Here is a 5,501-nt window from a genome sequence, read left to right on the forward strand (position 1 = left end):
AGATCATGTGGGTGGTATCGTTTAAACCCAATACCCTCAATATTCTTTGGTCCAGATAATCGTTATAGCAACGATTACAGCATTCAGGATGAAGCCAAGAGCCCAGTGCTTCGGTTGCCCCTCCCACATGAAGGGCAGAAACTTAACCATGTTAGCACCACGCTCTTGCTTCCCAGCACCTGCACCAGCAACATGTAGCAAGCAAGAGCTGAGTCTCAAACCCGGCACAATGGGATGCAGGAGTCTCACGTGGCTGCTCAGCCCACTGCAATACAATGCCTGTATTCTTTATGTAATGTCTATTCGGGGAGTACAGTAACTTGTTTATACATACACTGTAATGATCAGACTGGTAAAACCTGGTCTCTATTGACTGCAAGGTGTAACTCATCAGCATTGCCAATGAGAAAGTGGTCCTCCATGATGATGTAAGCCTGTGCCGTGTCTGAAACTGCTGCTTCATTGTTAAGCAATTCAGTTGATCGGGTGTTTGGACATCAAACACCTGGATTAACTTATTTTTCCCCAAGAATTTAGTTTACCAACTGAGCTAAAAACAGGCTGCAACCTCTTCGCAAGTTGCCTGTTTAACTAAACCTGCTTCAATGTAGAATGCAGAAAAAGGATTCTTGTGAAACAAGTAGGTAGGGTCTGTGGATGTTAGTAAGCTTCAGCTGAGTGTCAAATGCCAACACTCAAATTATGTACATAAAACTGGGGCATTTAGAAAGAAAGCAACTTTAATCTTTAGTGTCCTTGTAGCCATCTAGGATGTTTGAATCAAGCTGTGAGTTTATTGTACAAGGGATATAAAACTCATTTTGTACAACATGTATTATGTAAAATATAAGTGGACTTAAATAATAAATTTGCCCTATACTGTACAAGTTGTTCATTTGAAGGGCAAAGATCTCTCCCATCCATTGACTTGCTCACTCTCCAAATCAATAGCCAGGGCTGGGACTGGACCAAGACCAGAGTTCTGGAATTCAACCTGAGTGTCTGACATAGGAGACAGGAACCTAAAAAATTGAGCCATCACCTGCCTCAGCAGGAAACTGCAGAATAGTCAGGGTTCAAATTTACATAATCTGGGACAGGATGGAAACAACCCGAGAGTCTGAGGAACTGTGCCAAGCACCTGCCCTGGCCCAACAGCTTTTTAAATTCTATTTCTGCGTGAATTTTTTTGAAGCCCTGCAGGGCTTGTGAGTCTGTTTCCTGCCTGAGGAATTGTATTTCTGGAACTGGGCATGAGGGCCGGTGGTCGCCTCTGCAGGATTCGACTGGAGGCTGTGCTCTGCTGGTCTTGGGAGTGTTTCAGGTTAGTTTTCTCAGAGTGAAAGCAGTTGGGATCTGTGTCATTCGCATGTTGATATGCTCCAGTGTAGCTGAGTCTGATCCGGCTTGCCATCCCAGAGCAGACAGATCATTAATATTTTAACAAACTACCTTAGGGACACCATGAAAGAAGAAGAAAATATAGTGAAGTGCCAACTTTCCCCAGGATCTGAAAGCAAGCATATTTTCCTCCATTGTCAGTCCTACTCCTAGAGACTTTTCTTGTTCAATCTCAGCAGTGTCATTTTTGGCTGTTTGGCACTCCTGGGCTGAGAGCAGCACAAGCATTGTTAGCTTATTTCTTTCAGCTTTTGCAATTCTCTAGCTCACTGCTGGGTAAAAATGATTTCCGGACAATGTTCACAGCACACTCAGAATCCGCTGGGAGGAGAGAGGGCAAGAGACACTATCAATGTGTGATAATGGGACAGCTTTCCCTATTTCCCGATGAAATGGGAACTGGTTTTCGAATTTCCTGTTTATTTTGACAGACTGGACTGTGGTTCAGGACCTTAACCTCGTGTTCCATTCTGATCTCATGAAGATGATCTCAAAGGTCACAAACTGACACGTGAGCCCAAATCGCACTGTGATTCTCTAGTTTTTGCTGCATTGGAACATTGTTTTAAGTCTGCCTTTGGTTTGATTCTTGGTTCTTAGAACATAAAATGTTACCTCTGCAAAATGGACCTGGAGAAGAGTAAGAACCACTAGATGGCAGAAGTGCACTGCCTAAAACCAGAACCAGTTTGTTGCCAGGTTTATCATGCCTCAGTGTTGGAGGCAAGGGGGTGGGGGAAAAGGTGCATTGATTCTTGATTCACCACTCACCCCCATCTCCTCTTCAACCCCAATTGCAGTCTAGCCTGCTGCTGTATAACTTCTCAGACAGCTAGGATGGGTGGCATTGCAGAGTGTTCTCTTGGGCTCCTGCAAGGGATCTGTAGAATGACAGGCTTGTCTTACTTTCAGGTGGCAGGAAAGTCCTTAATTTCCACCAGTAACTGTTAAAAAGATCCTAAACATGCCTGGCAGTGGGAGTCCTGGCTTCTCCTGAGAACAATGCAATAGGGTCAGCAAAGCTACGTCTAAGAACCTCTTTCCTCTGCCACCTGGTGTGTGGCCATTCGTCTTTTTCTCCTTTGCTTCAGTATGTATTTAGTTCTGTCACAATCTAGACACATTCAATACTTGAATATTCCAGTGATAAGGAATAAAACCTTCAGTTCAGCTGGAAAAGATGGAGAACAAGGAATTAAGATGGGGCCAGTTGCCACAGTAAGAGTGAAGACAAGTCACGTTTTTATTAGATGTCTTGTAAAGATGACCACATGATCTAGAGCACAGTTGGATACAATCCTGGCAAGAAGAGAAGTTCAGCTGTGGGCTAGCCCAGTTGAGACGGATGCTGTTCTTACAGGAGGTTTAAGAATCGGACTGAAAGGGGTCGGTGCGCACCATGCAGGGGGTGCGCGCCGCGGGGTCCTGGGCGTTGCGCCTGCTCTCGGCCTCCGGCGGCCGGGGTCGTATCCGGGACCCTGGGACTGTGCGCTGCGTCCCCACCAGAGGCAGCAAGCGGCCACGCGGTGCGGTGGCCTCAGCATCTATCCCCCACTCCGGGGCAGGAAAGAAATTTGAGAAGATCCAGCTCGCGCACATCAAGGCATCCTATTAACAACACAACAGATCCAGGTCGTATCTGTCACCACCCAACCACTCGCCCGCACATCCAGCGGTTTCGGATTGCTAAGAAGGCCGCCTGGTGCGGCACAGAGGCGGCCATAGCTGCAGCGGCAAAAGCCTCAGGGAAGAGGGTGACACATGTCCGCGTGGTGGTGAAAGGCCTGGGGACAGGACACCTGTCAGCCATCAAGGGGCTGACAGATAACACCCCTATCCCACACGAAGGCTACTGCCCCAAGAAGGCCAGGAGGCTGTGAGGGAGGCCAGCTCCGGGGAGCAGTCGGTGAGTGGCTGCAGTCTATATGGGCGTGTTGGGCAGGGTGACCTGGCCTCAGCAACTCCGCCCGGATTCCAGCGCTGTGTGGCCACCAAAAAAAAAAAAAATCGGGCTAAGAAAGTTTGCAAAAATCGGTGAAAATGCGTATTTTGAAGGAAATGCATCAGTTTCCCTTTCTACACCAAAACTTATATTTTCCAGGAACCTTTTGAAATCCCTCCTTAAGTTCTTAAATTTTGCTGAGCACAAATGTGTGGACACCTTCAGCGTTGACTATGTACACAGTTCCTCTTCTGATGCCTAAGGGCTAGTGAGAACAAGAAAACCCAAGTGTAATGAGTGTTAGCACGAACCCACTCATCAGGATCTCTTTCCCTTATGGAGAAGCTGCGGTTGTGAAGAGTTGAGACAACTGGGTCTTGAGCACCTTCTGCCGTGGTCATTACAGAAGCAGAATTCAGGTGGACGCATGGTCAACAATAAGCTCCTGATGAGCAGAGACGAGTAGTCTCTAGATCATAGAAAGAGCCTCCATACCAGAGGGGGCCCAATTCGCTAGAATTCATCTCATGCCATCAACTCAAATTGATGGCAGTTGGCTGCCTGGCATGTCATGCCCAGCAGACTTAGAGGGAAAGAGGTGGTTTTCAAATGAGCAGTTTATTTAAGAAGCAAGGGTAATGACACAAGGCATGCATCTGTTAATCTTTCAGTATGGTATCTCTTATTATTGACATGTTTATGAAAGAAGGCATGGCGAAGAGACGATGCAGTGCCTGGCATCTGCTTGTTCCTAAATCTGGCAGATCCTGACAGCTCTTCAGGCAGGCGTATTTAATCTGTCTTCATCATGGTCTCAGTAACCTCAAGAATCTTTGTTCTTAAGTACTTCTGTATGTGCTAGCAATTGCAATTTAACTTCCAAACTAAAGCTTTAATTGACACATTTATGGTGCACAGTTAGACTATCGAGTGATCAAGCTGGGGTAACTAGCATACACATAACCTCATCACCTTGGGGTTTGTGTTGGAAAGGACCAGGATGGCCCTTTTAATTCTGTATACTCAAGTTCACAAAGAATAGGAAGGAAGACTGCTAAGAAGAGACTTAGTTACTGAAAATGGTGAAAATCCAGTTTCTGGGACAGTTAGCTGGATGATTTGGCCACTAGTTACATAAAATTTATTCCAAGACTATAGCCATTTAAGATTTGTTAGTGACAGTCATGTCCAAAAACTTCATCTTTTGACTTTGGCATAACTTCATGTGGGTTATATCAACCGAATAAACTAATGTACACAGTACATAACCATTGCAGAAAGCATAAATTATTCAAGAAATCCAGTTTATTTGGATCAATGCAAACTTCAGAAATGTGGCAATTTGTATGAATTTCATGATATTGATTTTTGGCAAGAATGTAGCATTCACTCTTGCTGATCTTCAGGCAAGTTCTGCAGTAGTGCTTGAATTTGAATGTATCTAGCTGCAGATTTAAAGTTTACCCACACATCTTCTTAATGAAGTGAGAGCGCTAATGTAGTTAATTTGTTGCTTCAACGTGAAAGCAAAACGTGAATTTGAAGAACCTGGAGTTTCTTCTTGCCTTCATTATTTCAAGTGTCCTACTTCAAGTTGAACTAGCACAGGAAATAACAGTGGCTTCTGGCTTGAGCAGTTCATATTGTAACTCTTGTGAGCAAGTATCCCCAAACTGAGTCATAAGAGCCATATGCCTCATAACCACGTATGCGAAGTAACGTTCTCCAAGGGAGGAGAAAACTTGTACATTGTGGATTCAAGAACACTGAAGTCCTGATGGCTCAGCAAGCTGAAGCTCGTTTGGAGGTAGTGATGCAATGGAAAAGAGTAAGACAACAGTTGGCAGGCATAAAGGAGGAGGCAGAGACGAAAGTCCTAATCAGAATTTGCATTATGCTGGGTGATTGGATTAGACAATATGGAGCCCTTGACAGATGACCTAGACAGAGCATCAGACTGATTCCATTGGAAAGGCTAAGCTTTTCACAGCACAAAGCTGCTCGGGTAAAGCATTTCACAATGTGGGAGCCAACTTCTTAGTGGTCACCAATCCCTCCCATTCAAGCAGTCACAATCTTCCTCATATGGACTCTGCAAGATGCTGAAATGGCAAACAGGATTTCAACACCTGTAACGCAGAAGCATCTTAAAGTGAGA

The 5,501-nt window shown here is 45.1% G+C and overlaps 1 pseudogene; it reads left to right on the top strand.

Moving 5' to 3' along the window:
- Window positions 1–2,800: 2,800 nt before the first annotated feature.
- On the top strand, window positions 2,801–3,354 carry LOC121155940 (annotated as a pseudogene).
- Window positions 3,355–5,501: the final 2,147 nt, after the last annotated feature.

This window comes from Ochotona curzoniae, unplaced genomic scaffold (genome assembly GCF_017591425.1).
Source record: "Ochotona curzoniae isolate NIBS_2020 unplaced genomic scaffold, NIBS_Ocur_1.0 contig_3190, whole genome shotgun sequence".
NCBI lineage: Eukaryota > Metazoa > Chordata > Mammalia > Lagomorpha > Ochotonidae > Ochotona > Ochotona curzoniae.